Genomic DNA, 27,570 nt, shown 5'->3' on the forward strand with positions numbered 1-27,570 from the left:
CGAATTCATATCCATCAGGTCTTTTATCCACATGCACAAATAAAGAAAACTCTATTGCTGAATGATAAACTAAATGAACATTGCCTGTATATATGTGTATATGTGTATATGTGTATGTAGGTACGTGTGTAGGTGTAAATATGTTGTTTATCTGTGTGGTATATCAAAATAGAACCAAGAAAAACTAGAAAAAATCCCATTTTTCTTACATAACGCATTATCCGATTTTGGTGTATAAAAGTGCAAATGCTCTTTAAAAATCATACTGAGCGAGTTTTTCTATTAGTTGCTTGAATGTTAGAATATATAAAAACAGAATGTTCAAACATGAGATATTTTATATTTTGGATCATCATCTATCTTTCTTTTTTCTTTCTATTTCCCTTTCTCTCTTTTTCTCTAGCTCTCTCTTTTTTCAACCGCTATTTATTTCTCAAAAGAAACTAAGAGTAAAAGACATCTGTGCTGTGTTTCATACTATGTGTAGTGCGTCCTAACTGGTGAAAATCAGGAACCTTTTGCTCTTTACTAACAGTTTGCAATATATTTCAGAAGGAATCGGAATGCTTTGTTAAGTCCGCTTCTCAGTCACCTGATACACTAGGCTTTTGTGTATTATAAATATTGCTTTCCAACCATATCTCTCTATGAAAGACTTCCAGTGTAAACTTTAAAAAGCCAAAATCCTTAAGTCTTGCGAAAAACCTTCATTTTCAAATAATGCATTTGAAATAGAATTAAACTGACAACTTTCAACAGCAGTTATTCGAATTCCAACGAAATCTTTTAGCATTTAATCTTCACAGATTTTATCAAGATTTTTGTTGATTTGTTGAAATAATAACACGTATGATTCAAGAAACTTTTAAATGGTAACAAAGCATTCAACGCGTTCCTATATAATTCTGAACTATAATTTCCTGAGAACAAGTTTGTAGAGCTTTGCTGCAATTCGTAGGAAATATTCGATGCTAATTCATAACCTACAATCAATATGTTCTTTCCTAGATTTTGTGATTTTTTAAAACGAAGCCATTGTGGTATTTAAGCTTGGATTATGGGGAATTATATCAATAGTATTGCAATGAACTGACAAACATAATTCTTGTTCTAGAATGAAATTTGCATCATTTTTATCTTTATTGTTTCTGCACGTTCGATTATGTCAAAAATTTACAAGCTCTTTCTATCCTAGACACCTATAAAAAATGGTTTAGGGTAGAAAAAATATAACCCATCTCCAGTGATGACATTCACAATATTTGTGAAAACCACGTCGAGGTTTAATTCAATGATTGTATTTGGTTCATCTTCTGGAAAACTAGTTTTTAAGTTTAATTTTAAATATTTAAACATTAAATTTAATAAGTTATTATGTAGTAATAGTTAGTATAACAGAGGTTTCTTCACTGGTAGGTGGATTAATTCAGTTTTTTTTGTTCGTAAGCTTGTTCCAGTTATCCAGTGTGTTATCCAGTTCCAGGGTGCATTTTTAATTATTTACTCTTGGGTTTTCTAGCTTTTAGTTAAAGCTTCAGTTAAATTAAAAATTTTCTGTTTTATTGAAGCTTTTATTTATATACAGTAAAATTTGAAACCACGCACTAATATTTTTCGTAATTATCTATGAGATAAACCTATTTTTGTATTGTAGGGGAATTGTGGCAAAATCGACATTTTGCTGACATTTTATGTAGATCAGACACCTACCATTCGATTTCTGAGACTTTTTTACTCAAAATAAGTTATAATTTGACTACCACTTTAGGATATTAGCGAATTACCATTAATGCTCAGAAATAATCGATATTATTTTGCTTTGTGAAATATACTAAAACTATGCCAAAACCGGTTTTGTAGAATCACCGTTTTGAGCTCAGTTTTTGTCCGATTTAAGATCTGTTTTTTTTTTAAAGATTGGTAAAAAGATGCTAATATGTGGACAAACTCTTGGAATTTTGATATTTGGTCTTAAAACGAAATGGCCTCGAAAAAACATCAAAAATTACCGGTTTCTCAAAAATTCAAAATGGCGTCATTGTTGCCCCTTAAGTTGAATAATGTTCAAACTCCGGGAAATTTATTTTCGCATCAAACTTCATCAAAAAATCATACATAGAAGCCAAGGCAAAAAAATTGTTGCACTGTGTAATTTTTTATATGCATCCATTTTCGAGGTTTTTTAAATTCAGTTGTGTTCACTCTAGTCATAATTAAAGAATTTACACTGGGGGAGAAAATATGAAAGATTAGGTATTTCCGCTTGTTTCAATACTTTGCTAATACATTTGTAGGTTTGTTTCCAAATATGGTCATACTGCTTTGATCATGTTCATTCTCTTGGTAATTTATCTTAATCTTGTTAACTAGAAGAGCATGTTTGATCACACAAGAAGAAAACGATGTAAAAATTAACTAAAATATGACAACGTGGTTTAAAGGAATTATCAGAATTATCAATAAACAGTAGAAGTATTTCTAGAGCGCCTAATGTAAGAATAATTTTATCAGGAATGGGATTCGAATCCAAGCCATTCTGACTATTGTTTGCTCTTTCGAAGCTGTTGAAGGTTTGTAGTTATTAAATGTATAGTTATTTCATTGTTGCACAGCAACATTCAATTGTTAAATTTATGGCCAAAAACTGTTACCCAGGTCCTGTGGCGCAATGGATAACGCGTCTGACTACGGATCAGAAGATTCCAGGTTCGACTCCTGGCAGGATCGAATTATAAATAACTTTTTTTTTACTGCGCAATAATATTTGGATACTTTTTAGAGTTTTTCTGGCTGTAATAAATTCAACCTTAGCTATCTTCAACTAAGGCGATTTGCCTTGAATATTACGTTCCATTAATATGTTTACAGTATATGTTACCTACCGAAGAACTATCCACTGATTCAGCTAACATAGAATCCCAGAACCCCGAGACTCCGGGTTTTAATTCCCACAACAAAGCTTCCCGCGGAAGTCGAGATAAAGAACGCAAAAAAAACGATTCGAAGCAACATCCGACGGGGGGAGCACAGAGAAAAGTCCGCCGGCAAGTTTTTTTCGCTATTGATGCTCGGCCCCTGTTTTTTTTTATCTCCTGCACTGGCAGTTCAGCCGTTGCCGGTTTTCCTTTCGCATCCGACCCATCAGAAATAGAGATAATATGCAGTAGCTCTTTCACCACTACGAGCGGTCGGCACCGACATCATACGATCGACATCTCGACCGGCTCCCATTCCGTCCCCTCTTTTACCGAAGCACCCCCCCCCCCCCCCACCAGTACGAGAGTGATCCGCTTTTGTTTATATTTTTGTAACCTCTAGCTTTTATTCCGCACCCTGGGCTGCCTTCGCATTTCCCCCTATCCTGGCTCTTGCTTGATTGCATGAAAACAAAATAACATCGCGCCCGATAAAAACGATGACATCCATCGGGGAACAACGTGACGTTTGCCGAACAACACGATAAGAAAATGGGTTGAGAAAACTGCCGTTTTCGTGTCTGTTCGCCGCAGGAAGCGGAAGAACAATCGATTTTCGATTACATCGATCTGCCTCGCATGTCAGCTTCGGGGGTGGGGTAGAGGTAGGACGGCCCAGCATAAAAACAACCATTGGAGCATGAAAATTGCATAAAATTTTAGCTGGTGAAGCTCTGAACTGGAGAATAGATGTACCAGAGCCCCAACGAACATCGGATTCTTCTCCGTATTCTCGACAGCAGCGGCTTGTTGTAGTCTGTATCATCTGTCAGTTTATTGTGTGTAGTAAATTTGACAAGTGAAAGCCAGTAAACGATTTCGCTTTGGTGAAATTATTGCGGTATGTTGTGGAGCATTTTGACGATGTCTTCCCCGAGCGTGAACCAAGATTCCGGCCAAAATGATTTCGCCAGGGTGTATGTGTAAGTATACAGTATAATTCTCATCACCATCATTTTCTCAACACCGAAAGAGATTCAGGTTTCACGAAGCACTCTCATTCCGTCATCTCGGGTTGATTGAATGGCGTAAAAATCATATATGATGGACCCGTTTGCCCTCACCCAGAACCTTTCCACTCCGGCCCGTTCCGAGCGAAATTCACTCTCTATACTGCTTTGGACGAGTGAAACGAATTGGATCTCCCCTGTTGCCCTGCCAAGCGAAGGCTTCGGCATAGGCCGGCAGCCGCATGAAAATTCGATGAGGGAACTAGATAAGAACGAAAAGATACAAGCTTTGCGAATCGTAGTCGGAAATAGAGCGAGGTAGTGCCTGTCCTGTCGGTGGCAAGCAAAGTGAGCCGAGCTCGAGTCGGTGAGTCGACGCACGATTCTGGTAGTGCAATGCCTAGGTACATATCTGTGAGGCTGGCAGAGACACCGCAGCCGCCAACGACGCCTTCATCGTCGCCATCCCATCGTCGACGTCTCCACACCGATGAGTGTTTTGACGAATGACCCCCCGAGAAACTCCACGTGGAGTATGGTGTGACTGACGGATGACGGTGTGTCCAAGCGCGCATGGTGTCGAACATGTACCGACCGACTACAAAGTATTCAATGGGAAACTGAAGCGCCGGCAAACCGAACGACCGACCGACCGTCCGTTGTAAGGTGAATGAAAATACCGACGGCTCTTGCTCTACTATTTGTTTTTGTTTTCTTCCTCCTTTCTTCTTCTCTAATACGTTAGTTCCGACCGACACAAACTAGGTTGAAAAATTCAACGATTTAATCGATGTCTAACTTGCTTTAATTTCGCATCGCCGCCAGATGTACTATGGCCAATAATGTTCCACAATTCTGATGTATAGAATTTTTGAAACTTAATTCTAAGAAACATGGTACGGTATAAAACATTTTCAAAAGAGTAACCAACTTTTGAAATACCTATATGTACTATAAAATCGGGAAAAAAATCCAGTTTTGGTAGATTTTTTTTACATTATTTCAAATTAGTCGGTTGTAATCAGGTTACAAACAGTTACAATAACTGGTTATTTCAAAAAAATACTGTATTTCTTAGATTAATAAAAGCAGCTTAAGCTTTGCAATATCAACAAACATACGTAACATCATTCACTGCCTTTTCTAAATATTTCAAGTCGTGCTAAGAATTTTTTTGCCATTTTTCAAACTCGGATTTATTTTAATATTACAGATATTCGATTTTTCTGTGGTTTGTCGGGCTCAGGTATAAGTGTTTTGCAAAGTTTCGAAATTTTCATTAGTAGCATTCTGCCAGTAAAGAGCTAATTTTTTGGATACAACCTTACATATTATTGCTAACGTACCTTATTCAAAAACGAAATTGGAAACCAAAGAGGTAATCTCATTTTAAAGTATCTACTCGCATAGATATTTTCTTTGAATTGAATTTTAAAAATTTATTTTCCATTAAATTGCTCATTATCAGTCAGGTTTTTAAACTGATTTTGTTATTATATATTTTGAGCGATCATATTGATCATTCTTATGAACCTGTGAAACGTTTCATTTAGACAGAAAAAGTCAAAATGAAATTAAATCAAAACTTAGACAAAAAGGGCTAAACATGCTTCTTAGGTACAAAAGAAACGGGAAAAAAACAAAAATTCGTCCTGAAATATGTAAAAAAAAACTTTGGAAAAACGGATGGAGCAGTTAAAAATGAAATTCAATTCAATGGCGTGCTTATGATACCGGTAGAGTTTTGGAATGTGAATGATGGGGTAAAATGTTCGAATGGTACCTTATATACCAAGGTTTCGTCAGTTATTTGGAAAGAGGGAGGAGCTTAGAAGAATAGGGAATGGTAAGGACAGTTAGAAAGCATCGGGAACAGAAAGTGACCTCGAGTAAAACAACAACAACAACAACAACAATAAATCGTTTACAAAGTCAGCTCGGTCGTATTCGTTAGTGTCGGCTGTACTTGAGAAGAGAGGTAGCGAATGGTTGCTCGGTATAATTTGGACAATCGGTTATTTACCAATTATTAAATAGTGTACCTCGAACAATTGGTTGTTTTTGTTACATAAATTTAACCGTAAAACAATTTCTGATCGGTTGATGCCAAAACCTCGATATTCTGAAAAGAAATGACTGATATATAAGCGCTCAAAACCTGACCACTTTTCCCTGTTTTTCCCTGGTAGTATTACTAGATTTTCAAATTCAGGCGCCTAACTTCGATATAGACGTAAGTCCAACGTCAAAAAGAGAAAAAAAAAAAAACAAACAGGTCACAAATAAAATGATTCCCATTTCATCTCAAATATAGCTGACAATAAGTCTAAAACCAGAATGTCTATAGAATTTTTATTATTGGCCAAAGTTTTTTTTTTTGCAGTTTTCCACCTATTTTGGTTCACGTTGACGTAATCATTCCCGCCTCCCTTCCTTCCCACGGACAAGCGTGGACATACTCTCTACAACCCCTCCTCCTTTTTGTAAGTTGTCCACGTGGGTTGTGGACGACTCCTAAGACAATTTTCAAGTTGGTTTACATCCCAAGCTTAAAAAAAACAATCTTAATAATTCGAGAACAAGAAATTTCTAGAAATTTTCATTTCATTTAGAGGCAAAACGATGAATTTCGCCAGAATCATTCTAAGGGCGCAAACGTTTTTCAAAGATTCCCAGTGGAGCTATAAAACAGAAAACTGTTTCTCAAATAACTGATTCAATTTAAATCCGAGAGTAGACTAAACGTCAATGTTTCGGAACACGGAATTTCGGAAATACTTATATTGGGTGGTTTTCGGGCCTATTAGACTGTTTTGTAGATACACATCGGACTCGATTATCCGGAGACTCGATTATCCGGAAACTCGATTATCCGGAATTCAATTATCCGGAATTTTAGATTCGATTATCCGGAGTTTTATTTTTTTGGTGTCCGTTTTCAATTTTTATTCCGAAATTTTGTCTTTACCATCCCTTCTGGCATATTTGTTACCATTTAAGTCACTTCCGGCATGTTTGGGACATGTCCGAATTAAGTGAAAATAATCAATGTTCAATTTTTTTTTGCTTCTCAAGATTTTACCTCTTTTTACCTCAGAAATAACTTATGGTTACGCCACTGCATCATACAAGTAAATGAAGAAAAGAAAATATTTATTTTATGTTCGTTAATCGCAAAATTTCAGTGTTTTTTGTGGAATTCGATTATCCGGAAAACTCGATTATCCGGAATGACAAATTTTTCGATGTTCCGGATAATCGAGTCCGACCTGTACCAAAAGTCATCATCTTGAATTTGAAAATGGCATCTGGACTCATCCTAATTCTGATCCTTCTAATTCTGATATTGGTTCATATTCAGCTTTATTTTCAGCTCTTTTGATCAAAATCTGCGTTTAAAACAGGGCTGTACATTTTTGCAATAGTACATTAGTTAGCACCATGAAACTACAATTTTTGCACTCTGGCGGACGTGCTACTAATTTCCCAATCGATTGCTGCAGAGTGATGGAAATCCGTTGAATATTGACTGAGTTATAAGCATTTGAAATTGGACAATTTTCGTGACGCGCCCGATGTTTAGATTTTCATTTTGAACCCCCTCTCTCATAATGTTGCCGTAAGACGTAATTCTACGTCAATAAGCATACTCTCAGTTCTGTAACTCTGTAGTGCTTCTGATTTCATTACCAAATTTCGTAATATCCGTTTCTCTTTTAATTACCTCATGGGAACAACCGATTTTAGAATCTTAGCCTACATCAGTTAAATAAAATAAATTACACATTTATTATTTTTACACTAAAAATCTTATTCTCATCAACTACAATTAATCAAAACAAAAACTAAACCTTTTTCATTTATTACAAACATTGAATATTTTCATTCAACACATAGCGATGCAATACAGCATTCCCTTGTATCCCTAGAAAGTCCTTACCATCCGCAATCAATTGGAGCGTTGGAGAAAGACCATAGACATCTCAAAGAGTACCTGAGAATTTTCGACTAAAATCCCTCACTACACCATTACACTACTACTAAACTCAATTGAAGCAGACAAAATGTTTGTTCAAAACAGTGGAAAAATATATATGTACATATGAGTAATTAAAAGATTTTTTACAAGTTATTCGACGATATAACAGGTGACAACTGAGAATTTTGAATTTTTTCTACAACTGTCAAAAAAGGTAGAAGAACTTAAACAAAAACTGATTCATTTCTCATGAAGATACATCCTTTATGAACTAACAAAAGATATGGAGCATTTGAGAAAGGTCCGTTACCGGCCACCCGACGAAGTTTTCTGATGATGCCGAAACAAGAGTGTTTTACGGCCTTCAAGTCAGCTTTTCGAATGCATCTTTCGATTCTACTGATTAACTGTTGTGGATCTCCAGTTTTTTCTGCACCGAAGGAACTAAAAATTCCAAAGAAATCTTCTATTGGATGAAACTGAGATGGATTCGTAGGGTTGCGTATTTGGTATACAAATGGAGTCGAATGGTTGTTCAGAATCGTTTGTGTTTTTTTGACGTACTGTAATGATATTTTTTCTGGCCCAAACACATAGGGTAACCGCTCCTATATTCATCTCATCACGCCTTTTGGATCAATTTATCGTCAAATTTTACAATATTTTCAACGTACAACTTTCAACCACTTGACAAAATCGAGAAGCAAATAGATTTATTTTCAAGCTTTTTGTAGAAATTTGACAATAAATTGGACAAATGAGAGAAATAAGATGAATAAAGGTGCAGCTGGCTGTTAAGATGAATAATGCAGCAGTTCCCCTACTTCTGATCTGTATGGTGTTTTGGAAGAAATGGAATCATAATGTTGTTTAAACATTCGTTCTGGTATGTATTTTGATTGCTAGCCAAACCACTAGGCTTGAACCACGATTTGACAAAACGGAAAAAGTCATTTTCTGTCCACTACCTTCCTGGTGGATTATAGTTGAGGTTTGCAGGAAACCATACACAATAGAAACCGGGAGATTCTCGCTTTCTAAATGGTTTACCGCGAATTTTTTTGCTAAAATTGTTGTGCAGTTTATAGTGAACCGTACAATGCGCTTGCGGAATGCTCCTTGTTTGGACGCCACTTTGAACCGAACTGAGCATGCAAAAACAAAACAAAAAATACTAGCATTAAAAAGAAAGATAGAGCTTTCATACACAAATTCTCATTTCTCTCTGAGCGTGTTTGTTGTGGAGTAAAAGAGCTCCAAAAAAATTCCGGCTTTTTAGTTGTCACCCGTTAGAAAAACGTTATACAAGAAAAAACGAACCAAACCAAAACGCGCATAAAACTAAACAGAGAAAAGTTTATAGAACAGAAGCATAGTAGTCAAAAAGTGCATTGAAAATGAAAATAGGAAATATTTGGATTCGTTTTATCTCGAACCACATGAATTTATTATTTAAAATAACACTACAGAATAAACAATTGATCAAAAGCAGAAAAAACAGATTGATCAAAGCCCACCAATTTTCAAAAAATTATTGTGGATATATATACATTAAGAAAAAAACTGAAGAAGAAAAGAGAAGAGGGAAATTCATAAACATTTTTTGCGAGACAATAAGGAAGACCATTTAGAATAATTCCACTCCATTACATTATTCTTTCTAAGAGGGATGGTGTTGTATAAGAAAACCGCATAGCAATATAATATACAGGCGGCATGAGAAAAACCCGCAGTAAAATAAAGTACAGACTCGAAATTATAATTACGCCTAAAGAAGCACAACTCCTGTGTCGCTCTACACATCACCAGCTAAATCCAGCTGGAGGGTTTTCGACTACTCACACAAATAGGCACAGTCTTTGTCTAAACTTAAGGTACCGTCAGCCGGAGTGATATTGAGCTATCCAGCCCGTGACTTGTCAGCCATCTCTTCCGTCTAGCCTTTCTAGGTAAAGTTTTCGAGAAAACTAATTCAAGAAAGATTGGTTATTTAATCGTAATGGGATGGCTGACAAACAATGGGTTTGTATGGCATAATCTCACCCCGGCTTTCGGTATCACAGCTGTCACAAGCGTAAATATCAGTAATATCAAGAGTAAATATCATTTTTCATTTAGATTCTATGCCTACCCGATCACTCAAAAATATCAGGATTATAACAAATCTTGATATGTTGTTACGAACATTTTGTATCAACTTGTGTTCTAAACTTGGTCTCGTTAATGGTTAAAATATCAAAATTATTTACTGATTATTACGAATTATAGCAAGTTTTGTAAGGTTTTTGTCAGAAAAAGATCAGAATTAGTTCGAATGTACAATATTATGCAAATTGAATAACAAATTTTGTTATAAATATGCTTTAAAAAAACACGCTTTTGAACATTCAAGTGTTTGATAACAGAATTTGATAGAACTCTGTTCTTATAATCATCCTGGCATATCAAAAATATTACAGGCTTTGGTATTTCTATCAAGTTTAGATATATTTGTGTTACCCGTTTGTTATAATCGTTTGATCGGGTAATGTACACAAATTATAAACAAAAATTCTTAAAATCACCAAAGTTTGCATTTTCCCCATAAAAAAATTCAAATGCTAAATTTAAAATTTTTCTTTCCCCTTATTTCTAAATACATAACCTATGGAAACATTTTAAAGTGGGAGAGTGAATTGAATTTGAAATGGAAGATTGGAATTTCTGCGATAGTAGGCCATTACGAGCATATTATATGTAATAATGTACTAATGGTTCATTTTGTTGTGAATACAAGAATAGTTGAAAAGGTTGTGTAAGAGACACGACCACAAGGTTAACGTAAAATTACAACAATCTATCTTGAGTCGATGTATTTTTTGCAATAAGTTGGAGACTCAATTCGATTGGGTAATTCAATTCATGATCTGAAGCGGTGAAAGAAAATGCGTTGAGCGCACAAAAACTACTATCAGACGATTGTCATAGAACACTTAGTAGCTGCATAAGTGCTGCGAAAAATGCTGCTGAGATAACAAGAAAACGAGAATCATACCACGTCATAAGCTAATGGTAATCCGCAATGACGAGAAATTTATTATACTTGCCGGATGTCACTTTTGTGACACAATAATGGCGTTCACAGCGCTCCAAAATCATTCAATTGCAGTAGCTGATATTTTTCTGCCACTCGTCAAAATATTGCAGATAGTGGTAATTATGGCTACAAATACATACTTTTTACATTATTTTTGTGTATCCTATTGACCAGTGTGTCCTACTAACCAGTTTCAATATAAGAGAGACTTGACTGAGACCACGATCTTATCAAGAGCTAGTCTCAGTATTTTAAAGTTTAACGAGAAGGAAGGGTAGGTGGTGAACCTGAGAAAAAACCCATGTTCAAGATTTTCGACATCGAAAGGCCTTGATTCTACTAAGCTTCAAATCCACGACCATGTGCTTGTCAAAGCGGACTTTGAAACCCTTCGGCTACGCAACTCACCCAATCTTTATTCTCATTCTATTTATGATTCCTTTTCTTTGTGGCCGGATGTTCAGGGATCGTAAAATATCATAAGCGAATTTTTTATGTGAAAAAAAATTATGCTCAAATGCTTTCTGTCGATTTTGCCGAAATGCTGCGCCATATTTTCGGATACTGATGTTCGGGGTGCACTGCACCCTTTGTTATCCTTAGCTACCAAATGTTGCAACACGCGTAGAGTAGGTTTTTTATACCCTACTCCGTCAAGCAAACTACAAACACTTGTAAAATTCAGAGTGACGGTTTGGGATTTGAGTCATGGGTAGGACAACGTGTTAGACAAAAAACGTAACAGAACTTCCAATGTTTTCATAGCTAAGTGGGCTGCTAAATATTCTCCCTTGCTACTTCTACAAAGAATAATTGAAACATTCTGAGAGTGAAAACTAAGCAGCATCTTGATTGACAATTACCAAGGGTAGGTATAATTAAATAAATGTTTTAGTTGAAAAACTATTTCATATTTCAATATCAAGAAAACATATGTCAATATCAAGAAAATGTATATGTATATGTATATATTGAAGTAGTTTGAAAAGAATTTGTTTTGATTTTCTAATATAAGTTGAAACTCTTTTCAACTGCAAATAATACATGCAATCAACGATGGGACATTTCTGATTTAACATTCTAGCTTTGATATTGACCTGTTCGATTCAGTTCATCACTTCGGTTTGAGTTACTTTTCTTCGATTCCCGTATTTCCCTAGCGTTAATCCCCGCCAACCGATCGACAACTCGCTGCTGCTCCCAAGTAGCACCGGGGCCCGAGATTGACAGACTCGCATCGCAGATATGGCACGAAACCGGCACGACAACTCTGCCACCCGAACGTACCAGGAGCGGAGCAGTTCAAGAGCGCGACCAGGAATTCACTTTCGCGCAACCCATGACGACGCGACGACGACGACGACGGCGGTGGTGACGATCCCACGATTCCGGTTTGAGTGTGTGTAAAATTGGTGGGATGAACGGACAGAAATTACACGGTTGGCACGAAGCGAACGAACTGAACGGAAAGCAGTAAAATTAGGGCCTCGCGAATGGAGGTTGTTTTTATCAGTGAATTTAGATAGTCATGTGATTAATGGATTTTTGGCAGGCAGTCGAAGATTCTGCGGCTTAAAAAAAACTTCGACGGTATTTACGATCTACTGCCAGTACGTAGGGCGGAGCCGAAGGAGTCTATCAATTTTCAATTTATTTTTATTATACCTGATGCTTCGTTGTAAAGGAAAGACCACACCACCAAGACGGGTGCAAGAGAGCTGTTTCCGGTTTCCCCACTTCATGGCAGTGTATCTTATTTATGGCAGCAAACGAACAGTGAATATTATTCGATAATTTTAAACTTAGTACGTTATTGATTAGCTGAATGCTGACTGCACAAATACCGATCGCAGTCGGAATCTAGGTCAAACCCAGCATGACATCACATGTAGCAGTAATTGCGCGTAATATGACTGCACCGGATGACGGGCCTCGTAAATGTTATATTACCAAGGCGTTATTATTTTTTTATTGAGAAATTTCATATCCCATTTAATTTCCTCTGCAGCCCGTGCCGGCTCTCTCGAAAAGGAGAACCCAGCTCGGCAACATGTCTGTTCATCACCCGTTGCAAGAGCTAGGCAAACTGCCACTGCTGCTGAGGGGTTTCACGCAAACTCGTCTATGGCAGTTGGCAACAGCCTCTCAGGTTTCAATGAATCTCGAGAAAGCTAGACGTTTTTGTGACGCTTTATTTTTTCAAAATTTTCTCACTCAATTAACTTATGTATTATTATTCTTACTAAACCGACAATCACAAGGATTGTATGAATTAAACAATATTTTTCAATGAAATCATTAGAAAACTAAACAAAACACGCTAATCAGCTCTTATTGAATCGGCCAGCAATGGAATTATAGTAAACGTGGTGAGATTTATACGATATTTTGTGAATTAAACTATTTTTCACTCTCATCTGAAACTTAAAGTTCTTAAAAAAGATTTTTCAATAGGGTAAATATGTATAAAAAAACCACCAACCCCCCCCCCCCCCCCCCCCCATGAGACTATTGGGAATCCGCAGCGGGCCATAGGACCAACCTTCTGTGCAAGTTTGATAATTGTCACTAGCAGCAAAAAATAAACAAAAATCAATTTTGATTTGAGCTGCTTCAAATCTAATTTCTTGCAGCGTTTCCGTAACGTTTTTTCACTAGCGTATAAAGTTTGTTACCTGGTATTTGCACTTATACATCTTAAATGAACCTCTAATCAGCTGTATCTAGTGAAGATACGATAAAAATTGTATAATTTGTTTAAGTATTTAATGCTTTCTGCTACTATACAGCTTCGGGCAATATGCCCCACCGCTAGCCGGGCTGATTTGTTCATTGCTTTAGCGTTTGCTTCTGAGACTTCAAGCGCTGTTTCACTTCGCGTGCTGAGCTGCCGTATGAAGCTACTGCATGGGGCATATTATACTGCATCTGGGGCGTTTTGCCCCGGTAGATTGGAAAGCTTGCAATTTTGTCGTATTTTTTAATAAAATTATGGCGTTTTTGTGTAACAGTATTAACAAAACAAAATAATAGCAGTGCATTACCAACTAAATAGTGTATCCAACTGCATGAAAGCTTTGTTGTTTGTGATAAAAATAGCAACAATATTGACGATGTTCCCAAGGGGGGGGGGGGGGGGGGGGGGGGTGGGCGTATTATACCTGTTTACCCCAATACGAGAGCAAGTCCGTCTGGTCGAAGTCTATTTGGTGCGATGGCAAAAAATTGAGTTTTTAAAAAGCAGCGGCGCAAATTAGATTTCATTGATTCATATCACTATTTAACTGAAGGTTGCTAACTTTTTATTTTTACACAGATATAATGGTTTTCTCCTTTTTATACCCCAATCTGGTATGATTTTTGTTATGAATTCAATCCATAGACTACTCCACAGAACAGCTCTGGTCCTATTAATTGGACACTCGAGTCTTGTCTAGCAAGTGTATCAGCTTTTTCGTTTTCTTCGATTCCACAGTGTCCTGGAAGTACAGTCTAACCTGGTTTCTGTTGGCCAACTTCTTCAGTAGTTCAATGCATTCCCACACTAGTTTGTTTTCAACGCTTTCAAACCCGCCTGACTATCTGAAAAGATACATATTTTTGTATGCCTGTAGTTTCTTTTCAAACAAATTGCAGTGTATCCTAAGGGCATAAACTTCTGCCAAGAAAACGGCCGTCTAACAAATTGGTATTGAAATACTTAGTCCAGGACACGTCTGTATAAAAGATTATCGATTATGGTGGAGTATTGGTGGAGTCAGGGGGAATTCCCATAATCGTCAAATAGATCTGCTTCAGTCACCCTGTATGGTATATCAAGATTTAGACTAGACTCCATCCAGTCTTCGTTCTCTACAATAGGATTAATTTCAAAATCTTTCAGTATACTTAGATGTCCAGTAAGATTACCTTCAAAAAAGTAGGTTGTCCTTTCTAGCCTTAGAGCACTTTTCTTAGCTTCCATCTGTACATATTGATGTAATTGAAGCATATTCAAAATGGCATCTAAGGCCTTTGACGGTGTGCTTCGCATTACTCCCGTTATAGACATGCTTACTAAGCATTGCAATTTTTCAAGTTTTTCTTTCTTTCTTTTGCTTTGTTTTGGGCCACCATTCTAGAGCAGCACATGCTGTTTCAGATTCCATTTCCATGCTCCAAAGCGATTTTTGTATTGATAAGCAAATTGAGACTTATTTAGAGAATGTCTGTTAATTACATAATTTGATATGTTCATTTATTATTTTTGACGTTAATTAACGTCTTACTTCAGCAGGGTTGCATTCCAAAACATCGAGAATGGAGTGAAACATCAGAATAAAAGATTTCAAATGCTTACTACTTTGTTACAACTGAACGGATTTTAGTTATTGATATCTCGTTGGATAGTGACCAAATTACTCTAGTTTATGAAATCATTTTCACTAACATTTTTTAGTAAGGTGGTTGAAATTCATAGCAAACTTGATTATAATTCAACCTATCGCGTACCCGCAATGTTGCAATCCAAGCACTTCCCCAGCACAGCCGTCACTAAAGCATACAAACAATTTAACTTTGTTAAATATTTGTAGTTGCTGTTGTTGCTTTGCTCGTTCGAGTGCACAATGACACGCCCATCGGAAGTATAACTGTCATTGGTCGCTTATACAAGCGCACGCCATCGAATTGAATTTCTCATTCGTTCATCGACCGACAAAACAGATGGTTTTTTCTGGAACATCAGAAAGCGGGTGGTAGCAAATTTTAGTCGCTTATAAAAGCGCAAGCCATCGAATTGGATTTCTCATTCTTTCTGGAGCAGCAGAATGCGGCTGGTGGCAAATATTGATATTGATTAAACTGTCATCGGTCGTGCCTTGGATACAACCTGCTGCTTTTTTCTATAATCTTCAACATGGATGAAGTGAGACTTATTGGCCTGAACGCCTTTGGAGTTGTTTTATCCTTTATTCCTAGTTTAGGAAGTTCCCAAGCATTAGAAGTACTGTAAAAATGTTTATAAAATACTCAAGTAATGGTTCTCCTGCCTTCTAAAAAGTGCAGGAAAACACCAACTACTCTAGGTGACTTGAACGGTTCTAATGTATTATTTGCCTATTCAATTTAGATTTTGTGAAAATGGTATTACCTATGTTTGAACTGGTTCCTGCAGTCCTTATCGGCCTTAAGTCCTCTACTTTGGAGTTCTCCTTATCTCCGCAAGATACTTAAGGTGAAACGGTATTGAATCCACAAATGGCCGACTTCGAGCCACCGCTTGGAATCTTCAAAAGCACAAGACTCGGAAACAGTAAATGCGTCACCTGTGAAAACACTATTTTATGTTTGCTGCGGTGAAGCAAATTTAAAATAGCATTTTCACAGGGAACGCCATAATTGATTCCGAGTCTTGTGCTTTTGAAAATTCGAAGTGGTGGCTCGAAGTCGGCCATCTTTGGATTCAACACCGTTTTACCCTAAGTTGACCCTGGAAAGTAAATCTGCATCATTATTTGAAGAGTTTCATTAGTGTTTTTTTTTTTGTAAAAATGCCGTCTGGCTTTCTTATATTACACAGACAATTTACATGTTCTTTAGTGAGTACTTTCTGTAATTTTGCCACAACTGGACATTTATCTATGTTTTTATAATAAGACCTCCAGTTTCTCCTCTTAGATTTTTCTAGTTCGTTGTTGTACGCAGTAAGAGTCTTCCTATATTGGTCGCATCACCCAGAAGACTTTGCTTCATTAAAAAGCTGTTTGGTATATTGAATTTTTTTAAGAAAATACACCTTACTGTTAGGGGGATTGTTAAATAAACGAAGACGTCAAAAGTAAGGTTTTATTTCAAAAAACAAACTTACCGAAGACACTGAGTACATAAAATCAATTTTTCACAGACAAATCAAAAACGATCACCATTTTTCAAGCTTCAAGCTTCACTGTGCACTATGAGATATTCAAATAAATCTTTCCATCAATTGTAAATATCTTACTTGCATTACTTACTTACTTTACTTTGACGGCGACAGACCGATCATCGATCCAATGCCGAAACCCAGAGCAAATCAAAGCGGGCACTTTTAACCCGTAAAGACCCGGGACGGAACTTTTTTTTAGAAAATGGTCGTTCTCAGCGATGCTGCGGCCGATTTGAGTAAACTCGGAATATTATTCAAGGGGAATAGTTGCTCTAAGTTTTAGTAAGGGTGCCACCCCTCTGAACCCCTCCCAGTTTATGTGAGACCCAAATATGTCTGTGCCTTTTTTTATTTTTTCCTACTGATTGAACAAACGCATGGATTTATCATACGTATCAAATGTCCTTTGCATCAAATCATGTCGAGTAGATGAAATACGATCAACAAAAGTAAATTTTGAAGTTACCAAATTATTTCAGTGCAAAATCACATAACTACGTATTTTCATAGAAAGTCAAAAAAGATGTTCTACTGAGGGAGATTGTAGATGTGTCCTTCAAGTTTTCTACTCTACATTTTTAGAATTAGGTCTTCTAAGTCCAAATATGTCAAAAGATTCATTCTAGCATATACAGATTTTGAGAAAAACAAGTTTGAATTCACTAAAGTACGAATTTTCATGGAAATTCGATTTTCTCAGTCTCTCACAATAGGTTTCTATTTTGTTTTTCAATTTTTCAACTTTACATTTTTAGAAAAAGGTCTTCTGAATTCAAATATGGCGAAAGATTTATTCTAGCATGAACAGATTTTGAGAAAAACAAGTTTGAATTCACTAAAGTACGAATTTTCATGGAAATTCGATTTTCTCAGTCTCTCACAGTAGGTTTCTATTTTGTTTTTCCATTTCTCAACTTGACATTTTTAGAAAAAGGTCTCCTGAATTCAAATATGGCGAAAGATTTATTCTAGCATGAACAGATTTTGAGAAAAACAAGTTTGAATTCACTAAAGTACGAATTTTCATGGAAATTCGATTTTCTCAGTCTCTCACAGTAGGTTTCTATTTTGTTTTTCCATTTTTCAACTTTACATTTTTAGAAAAAGGTCTCCTGAATTCAAATATGGCGAAAGATTTATTCTAGCATGAACAGATTTTGAGAAAAACAAGTTTGAATTCACTAAAGTACGAATTTTCATGGAAATTCGATTTTCTCAGTCTCTCACAGTAGGTTTCTATTTTGTTTTTCCATTTTTCAACTTTGCATTTTTAGAAAAAGGTCTCCTGAATTCAAATATGGCGAAAGATTTATTCTAGCATGAACTGATTTTGAGAAAAACGAGTTTGAACTCACTAAGGTACTAAGGTACTGACTAAGGTACACTAAGGTACACACTAACACAAACGTTTTGCGGTGCCAGTGCTCACATCGATTTTTTTTATCTTCGTTGGTTTGGTTAGTTATTCGTAGTTCCGACCGTAGTCTCCGTATAAATTGTCCAAGAAAACAAAAAAAAAACTATCGTCCGCTTTATTTACTCTAAAGACTAATCACAAGCCACGTGACTCTTTTTTTTTGTTTTAAAACTTGAAAGGCTTTAATTTTTTTTTCAGTTCGTATATTTCTAAACCAACCCGAGATTCCGTATGGTTTATAAATATACGAATTCTGCTCTATGCTTTGAACCAAAACTTTGATACCGAGTTGCTGGTATCTAGTTAGATACAGATATAATTACTTGTCTAAGACGTACATACTTTGATAGTTTTAACCATGTTTCACTCAAAATCTGTTCATGCTAGAATAAATCTTTCGCCATATTTGAATTCAGGAGACCTTTTTCTAAAAATGTCAAGTTGAAAAATGGAAAAACAAAATAGAAACCTACTGTGAGAGACTGAGAAAATCGAATTTCCATGAAAATTCGTACTTTAGTGAATTCAAACTTGTTTTTCTCAAAATCTGTTCATGCTAGAATAAATCTTTCGCCATATTTGAATTCAGAAGACCTTTTTCTAAAAATGTAAAGTTGAAAAATGGAAAAACAAAATAGAAACCTACTGTGAGAGACTGAGAAAATCGAATTTCCATGAAAATTCGTACTTCAGTGAATTCAAACTTGTTTTTCTCAAAATCTGTTCATGCTAGAATAAATCTTTCGCCATATTTGAATTCAGGAGACCTTTTTCTAAAAATGCAAAGTTGAAAAATGGAAAAACAAAATAGAAACCTACTGTGAGAGACTGAGAAAATCGAATTTCCATGAAAATTCGTACTTCAGTGAATTCAAACTTGTTTTTCTCAAAATCTGTATATGCTAGAATGAATCTTTTAACATATTTGGACTTAGAAGACCTAATTCCAAAAATGTAGAGTAGAAAACTTGAAGGACACATCTACAATCTCCCTCAGTAGAACATCTTTTTTGACTTTCTATGAAAATACGTAGTTATGTGATTTTGCACTGAAATAATTTGGTAACTTCAAAATTTACTTTTGTTAATCGTATTTCATCTACTCGACATGATTTGATGCAAAGGACATTTGATACGTATGATAAATCCATGCGTTTGTTCAATCAGTAGGAAAAAATAAAAAAAGGCACAGACATATTTGGGTCTCACATAAACTGGGAGGGGTTCAGAGGGGTGGCACCCTTACTAAAACTTAGAGCAACTATTCCCCTTGAATAATATTCCGAGTTTACTCAAATCGGCCGCAGCATCGCTGAGAACGACCATTTTCTAAAAAAAAGTTCCGTCCCGGGTCTTTACGGGTTAAGGAAAAAACAAGAACAAGAACTTAACAAGAACTATTTTGTGTCCTCAAAAAAGTACGACAATAACGAGAGTTAATATAAAGTTGTCTAAATATGATTTCTAGTAAATTATCTTAACTTTCTTCTAAAAAGTGAGCACTGTAGTATTGCTATTGAATTTTTACGAGACAAAGTTTTTTTAGCAAAAATTGTTGGACAAAACTTATTCCGTCTACAAAATTTCAAAGATTGACTGATTGATGAAGGGCAACTCAGTTCTCACTGTTTTTTTAAATGCAAATGCAACTTTATTAAAAAACAGTTTTTATAAATGAAACCTTCAAAATAATCGCTTGTAAACTGACTTGGCTAACTTGGAAATAGATTGGATTGGAAATGGCGTGTTAACTCATAATATCGAAGCAAACTGTTCCTGCGTTTGGCAGTGGATCCTCATCAAGCTATTCCTCCAATTCAGTGCGTTGGAAGGTTTCGTCGTTTCTTCATATGGACAGTTGAGTCATTTCATGCTACTTCAAACATCGATCCTGATCGACCATTTCCGATTTCGCTGAAACTTTTCACAGTTGTTTCTTCTTGAAAAAGAAGTCATTTTATGACATGAGTTCTTCATGTAGACTCGCGACTGCTGCTTCAAAAGGGCCTATTCAAAATGGTGTTTGATAGATAAAAATTTCTATATCAGAAAAACGACTTGTTTGATTGAAATGGTGTCTTCAGCAAAGTTGTGGGTAATAAAATTTCGGTTCTAGAAAAAAAATATATACACCGTGAAAAAATATTTTTGTTTTTGTTTAAATTGATAGATCTTTTGTTCACCGAGAGGTGAAGTAGGGTTGAATCTTCTGCAATTTCTTATATCAAACAGATTCTGCAGTTTCGATTTTGGTTACAAATTTCTCCGTATTGAACGCACTGTGAATCGCATCAAAAAATGCTTTGTGGTGCAATGGGTGTGATTCTTGAACGCAAGTAGAGCAGCTCTTGCTAGAGAATATAAAAATACTACCAAAACTCCTTGAGAGTCCTGTGAGTGAACAGAGAAACAAGCTGATGAAAGAACCACAAAACTCTGTTGTTCTGTTACGACTGAAGAGAAGGAAAAACTCTCTGTAACATCAACAATATCAGCGGAATTGAAGGACACTCGAAAAGTTACTACATTTAAAAAAAACTGAAAAAAAGTACAATAATCCTGTAGCATGACATAACAACTAGGTACTGTTTTAAAGATTACTACGTTTTAGAGAGGAGTATTAAAAGCTGTTTGCTTGCAAAAAATCCATCTTACAATGTATGAATGAGTTTAAAGACGTTGTATTAAATACTTGAAAGATAATTTCAGAAATGAATTTTTTTTTTAAGTTTTGGTTTTTAGCTCATTATGGACCGGATCTAGATTCTGATTTTTCTCCAACGTGATTTTCAGGACACAGGTTTTTATTGTTCTAATCAAGAACAAAATTAAAGAACATCAAGAAAAAAAAAAATACCGAACAGAGGACCAACGTGTGACTAAAAAAAAAACAATATGGATAATCCTGAAAAATATGATTTTATTGATATTTATTATGTATCTGGTAGGTACAAAATCTTTCAAACATTCAGAAATTAACTTGTCATTTTTTACAGACGAATTGTCTGGGTTTATGACAATGTCTGCATTAGGATGCCAATCGGAAACTTCGACGACTTTCCGAAGTTGAGCTGAAATTTTGCATGGGGACTTTGCTACTAAACGAAACTTGAAATTTAATTGGCACCCTAGTGAACGAACGTGGAACGAACAGTCATTTTCGACCAAGGCGCGCGTGCGTTGAAATGCTTGTGGAATATTGAAGCACAAAAATAATATCATCTATTAGCTACAAAAATATATATCAATATCAATGGTTTCAATTATTTATTTCAGTTTTAGGATTTTGTTTGAATAATTGTGTTTTCGAACACATTTGCGCAAGACGCTACCCTCCCTACCTAGCCCGGATTTGAGGGGACAGACGTGAACACAGAGTGAAAACCTTTTTTAGTCATTTCACAATTTGAATTTTCTTACCTCTAAATGTTTTAAGAAAAGAGGGTTCCACAAAAATATCTGCTCGGGCCCGCCAGCGCCTAAATCCGGCCCTACTCCCTACGGAATGGTTGGGGAGGAGTGCCCTGTGTACATTTTGTACCCTCCAGCTATCATATGCAGCAGACAAAATATTTTTATCTCATCTCAGTTATTCGTGAAAAATTTTAAAGTACTGTTCGATAAATCCCCTTCTTTGGCCAAAACCTGTAGTCCTGAAGTTTTCAAGTGAATAATATTCAGCCGCTTAAACCAATTTCACAAAACTCACGAAATTTCAATGAAAATACCGCTACCAGCTCAGTGAATTGGCGTAAAATCCCTCAACCGTTGCCTTCACTACGAATCCTCCCCGTTCTCGTCGGCTTTGGCAGCCGCCGACGAACAACACCGCCTCAATTGGGCAGATGAATTTTAATAACAGCAAAAATCTCCAGGCGGGGAATGATGCCGCACGGTTTTCCCTCTTACCTAAATTGTGGGTTTTTATTGGTTTGCATCTTAATATTTTAAGTTTTTTCGCAACCCCGCACTTTACTACCCGCGTTATACTCGTACTGTATGGATTCATACATGATACGTTGTGTTGGCGAATGTAGAGAAAAAATAATACTCGAATACTCGTACGCCATTACCATGCTAATAAATGTTACGACATTCTTGATCCCTCCCGCATCGAAGTAAGCATTAAGCAATAACACAAGCGGAGAAAATATTCCAAATGCGCATTAAAGGCACACAGATCTGGGTTACTATAGTGATAAAATAAATGGCGCAAATACATACAATGCCATCGGCATACTATAAAATAAAACTAAATCACTCATAAAAAAATAATCCCAAACTGGGGCTCGTCCGGGAATTGAACCCGGGACCTCTCGCACCCGAAGCGAGAATCATACCCCTAGACCAACGAGCCACTTGAGGACCGTCACTCAAATTACCGAGGTCTTTCCGTTCGATTTGCTTGAGTGATGCGCGACCGGACAACGGCTGGACGATGCGATCAAATTTTAAGTCGCGGAACGAAAATACACATACCCACCCGGTTGTGTCTTCTCTATGTGTGCTTTTGTAGGCAAACAACTTCGCGGGCTTCGTTAGACGGATCGAATTACGTTAGGCACATGTTTTATACGCGTTATCGGAAGACAAAAATCGCTCGCCGTACTCCTCTTCCAATCTCTATATTCATATAATGAACCTTCGAGCTAGGAGTTAACCTCTCAAGGCACTGAATAGAAGTTCACGGTGCTAACTTTTCAAGGTGGTCCTTCCGAGAAAACGACCTGGACCAATGATCATCACCAAAAACTCATTGGAGGTTAGCTTCTCAGGTATGGACTTTGTGCTTTTTGTACGAAGGGTAGAAATCGTTTGACGTTTGACATGATGGATCTGTCGTCGACGATGTTATTTCTTGCGATGTTGTTATAACATGACAAAATAAAAATTCAGAAAAAATAACAAAGAATGATTAGGGTGTCGGGCAGAAAAGTTACTGGGATGGTTTGCCAAAATCAATAACAATTATTTTGCAGAGTGGATTCATTTATTTATACAATTTTATCTGTACCGCTTCAAAGATGCAGTTATGTAATGGTGAATATTTTTATAACAAAATACTTCTCACTTGCTATAGAAATTATATACAGCCAGCCACCCTACAGCAGATCACATAGAGACAGAGCAGTAAGTTATTTAAGAACTATTATTGGTGTAAATCAGTTCTATAAGTTAGCCTACAAGATTCTTTTTGATCATGCATAATTTAATTTGCTTTGACTGGATAAAACGTGATTTTTCCCTGGTATCAGAACCATTTATTTTACGATATTTTGTGAAAGGCTTCATCAATTACAATAAATAACACTTTCAATAAAATATACTCAAAGTCGTTTTTTTTACGCAGAGGATACATGCTTCATGGAAAACCATGTAATTTCCAGAAATCACTAAACAACCCTCGTAAAAACACTTTGCATGTAACAAGCTGTTAAATTTTTTTTTCAGCGTGTCAACTTAATACTTTCGAAGAAGACTTGATAACATATACCAATCACCAATCCGTTTTTTTTTCGATGTAGATGAAACAATTAGTATGCATTTATTGTGCAGCTTATTGTAAGGTTTTTTAGTTTAGTTTTAAACCAACACCACAAACATTCTGCGCAAGGCTGTAATGAGACGAGTGTACATTTTACGATTCCAGACTCAAAAGGTTAAATATCCCCAGTATTTGCCTCTATGCAACTAAGACCTACCTTTGGAGTTTTAGTATTTCCAGATGCATCGTTACAAGGCTTGTTGAGATTAATAAAAAGTGGTTTCCAGCACCATAAATTGTTCCCAATTAGCATTGATGGACACAGCCTGAGAACGTGTTGTACAAATGTAAGAGCTAATGACAGCATTAAAAATATGAGAACGGGCACATGATCACGTCACCCGGCCAGGTGAATTGAGACAAGTTTTTATTGACATATCCGGTGTCGTTTGCTGTTTGTTGCCTTTGAAAAATTGTTCACAGCCTGTGAGGTCAAATTTCGCTGCTAATTGAAATTTTCACTCACGTCGCCTCGGGTTTGGGTACAGTTTTTGCTCTCGCTCACTGACACTTGGAGAAGAATTGTATCGATCAAATTACGCCGTTACGAAGGATTTGGATATAAAATTGATGTAAATTTTTCACACAATTGGAAATTTTTAAAAAATGTTGTTCAAATTGGAAAAAAACTTCCTTCCAATAAATTCTAGAAGACTTGAAGATAAATCTCACAATCGCAAGCCGCTTTCCTTCAGCTTCTGGAATTGTTCGTAGCATCGCGATTGCCTTTAGCCTTGAGAAAATCGTGCTACGATTCGAAAAACTCATTTTTATGTGGCTTCCAGAGAACTGTCAGTCATTATCTCATCACCGGCAGCCATCCATCGAGGCTGCGGTCGTCTCCGCTGGTTGTTGCCGTATGCTGTCATTCTCAGTCCTTCCCTCATTTAAAGATTGGCGTGTTGTGTGTTGCGAACGAACGCACATTTTTAGTCGCTCGCGCTTCTAGATTGAAACGCCTAATTGCTTTACAGTTCGAGGCTGTTCGAGATCTGTAGAAGATCGAACCTTTGATTGATACGAAAATTGGTTAGTAAAAGTATTGATTTGTATCACGCAAAAGATGTTGAATCGTCACAAGTTGCAGTGATACTGGCCAGGAACATTTATTTTGATGGCTAGGAACATATATTATGCAATTATATTCAATCATTATCAAAATTGGTTTTATCACAAAGAGCGGGTATAAAGTCAAAATATTCTCAGAGTTCCAGTCATTTTAGGCTTCATTGAGTTTTGAAATATGGAAGATGTGAAGATATTACTTTATTACGTTGCACAATGGTCCAGAAACCGAATTTAGGGGAAATTTGGGTCTAGAGCTCTATAGCAACATTTTAGAGAAAAACTTTCTTCTACAAAGTTGTTACATGTGATAAAGCGCTCATTGAAAAATTATCAAAAATTAGGGTGACTAACATTTTCAATGCAATCAAGTATCTAACTTTTTTATCTTTGTAGATAGAAGAAAAATTTGTTCTACAATATTATAGCTCCATTAATTTCAAGTAACTTAGTAAAAAATTTTTTCTCTATCTTTGAAAACAACCGATTTATATTGAGAAAACATATTTTACGCTCTAACTTTTTTATTTCAAGTTTCATCTCAAAACTGTCTTTGAACGACTTTTAGAGCTTTTTAAGAGAAACAATAAGCAATGCTGACATAATAAATATCTCAATTTTACTCAAAGTCATTAATATTTTTCATCAAAAAATATGCGTTTTCCATTTGTATGTCATTCTTTTTGGGGCAAATATAAAAAATATCTCTTGATCTCATTTTGAAGGGCATACTTGACTCTATAAATGAAGGAACGTTTAGAAATATGTTATTTTTTAAATTTGAGTAAATTCAATTTTAAAACAAGCCGAAAATTTCTATAATTTTATTCATTATGCATATAAAAGCAACCAGATTTATTTTTTGGTATTTTTTCTTATGACTAGACGTAATTACCTTTAATTTGACCCAAAAAGATTGAAAATCGATCAACTGGTTCAAAAGTTATGAATTTTTTTAAAATAAAATACATCGAATATAGCCGTTTTTTATGGTCACCCTATTTCGGAGCTGGTCCCCTTAACAACCCAACGAAACAATACGGGTTTGATTATTTTCAACATAGATTCATCCCTGCGATTTTGAGCACAATTGAAGCACTTTGCGTGACCAATTTCGAAATAGGGTGACCATAAAAAAATGACTGTGTTCGATGTATTTAATTTAAAAAAAATCATAACTTTTGAACCAGTTGATCGATTTTCGATCTTTTTGGGTCAAATTAAAGGTAATTACGTCTAGTAATAAGAAAAAATACCAAAAAATAAATCTGGGTGCTTTTATATGCATAATGTATAAAATTATTGAAATTTTCGGCTTGTTTTTAAATTGAATTTACTCATATTTAAAAAATTACATATTTCTAAAAGTTCCTCCATTTATAGAGTCAAGTATGCCCTTCAAAATGAGACCAAGAGATATTTTTTATGTTTGCCCCAAAAAGAATGGCATACAAATGGAAAACGCATATTTTTTTATGAAAAATATTAATAACTTTGAGTTAAATTGAGATATTAACGATGTCAGCATTGCTAATTGTTTCTCTGAAAAAGCTCTAAAAGTCGTTCAAAGACAGTTTTGAGATGAAACTTGAAATAAAAAAGTTAGAGCGTAAAATATGTTTTTTTTTTTCAATATAAATCAGTTGTTTTCAAAGATAGAGAAAAACTTTCTTTTACAAAGTTACTTAAAATTAATGGAGCTATAACATTGTAGAACCAATTTTTCTTCTATCTACAAAGATAAAAAAGTAAGATACTTGATTGCATCGAAAATGTTGGTCACTCTAATTTTTGATAATTTTTCAATGAGCACTTTATCATATGTAACAACTTTGTAGAAGAAAGTTTTTCTCTAAAATGTTGCTATAGAGCTCTAGACCCAAATTTCCCCCTAAATTCGGTTTCTGGACCATTGTGCGTTTATGAATATACAATCTATCATCATCACCACTACATCGCCCAAGGGTTTTTAAGTTTTGGGATATTTCAAATGATGTGTTTTTTAAATTGTTCTGAACACTTTTTCCACATGCCTGAATCTATATTTAAATTTGTCTGTTCTCCAGTATTGATCTTTTTCAGTATTGTTTTTATTTTCAAATCTTTAAATCTACAAGGACCTTTCTAAGAACTTTTAAATTTTTCAACACTTCTGATTGTGTTACTTTTCAATCTCTAAGCGTTGCCTGTATTATTGATTTTAATCTTTTGATTTAAACTGTTTTACGTTTTTCAATTTAATAGGCTATTCGTTTCAATTTAGTAACATTTTGATTACATCAACGTTGGACTTATCACAACGACCAGAATCGTTGATTTATTGTGAAATAGTGATGGGCTTATAATTTATCTGTGCTTGTGTGTATATGTTTACCCTTCCTATCGCGCCAACCGCTCTAATATACAAGCCTCGATCCTCCTACCGAGTAATACGAACTATAATTCCTGGAGAAGTTTCAATTATGTGTCCTTCTGGCCAGTTTAATCATAAGAGTGACTTATTTTGTTATGAGTTAGTCACAGTATTTTAAAATGTAAAGAGAAGGAAGGGTGGGTGGAGAGCCTGAGACTACACCGCTCCCAGTTTTCAACTTGCAGAGTGTTTTATTCATTTATGCTTTTTACTTATTGATTTTTTACATTTGGTTACTTACGTTT

At 35.7% G+C, this 27,570-nt stretch overlaps 1 protein-coding gene and 2 non-coding genes across 14 annotated transcripts in view; 1 reads left to right on the plus strand and 2 right to left on the minus strand.

Annotated features, from left to right (window-relative positions):
• The window catches only part of LOC129732265 (protein winged eye), a 674,761-nt gene that overhangs the window by 289,603 nt on the left and 357,588 nt on the right, over positions 1-27,570 (minus strand). Inside the window, exon 1 of one of the 12 annotated variants that reach the window (XM_055692975.1) lies at positions 16,112-16,261. The exons of the other annotated variants lie outside the window; for them this stretch is intronic. The gene's annotated coding sequence lies outside the window, so the exon portion shown is untranslated. Of the gene's footprint in view, positions 1-16,111; positions 16,262-27,570 lie in introns of those variants that run through there. 12 annotated transcript variants of the gene reach the window in all.
• On the plus strand, positions 2,655-2,727 carry Trnar-acg (transfer RNA arginine (anticodon ACG)). Its single transcript has one exon. It is a non-coding gene; the product is annotated as a tRNA-Arg (tRNA).
• On the minus strand, positions 22,588-22,659 carry Trnap-cgg (transfer RNA proline (anticodon CGG)). Its single transcript has one exon. It is a non-coding gene; the product is annotated as a tRNA-Pro (tRNA).

Source organism: Wyeomyia smithii, chromosome 3 (assembly GCF_029784165.1).
Source record: "Wyeomyia smithii strain HCP4-BCI-WySm-NY-G18 chromosome 3, ASM2978416v1, whole genome shotgun sequence".
Lineage (NCBI taxonomy): Eukaryota > Metazoa > Arthropoda > Insecta > Diptera > Culicidae > Wyeomyia > Wyeomyia smithii.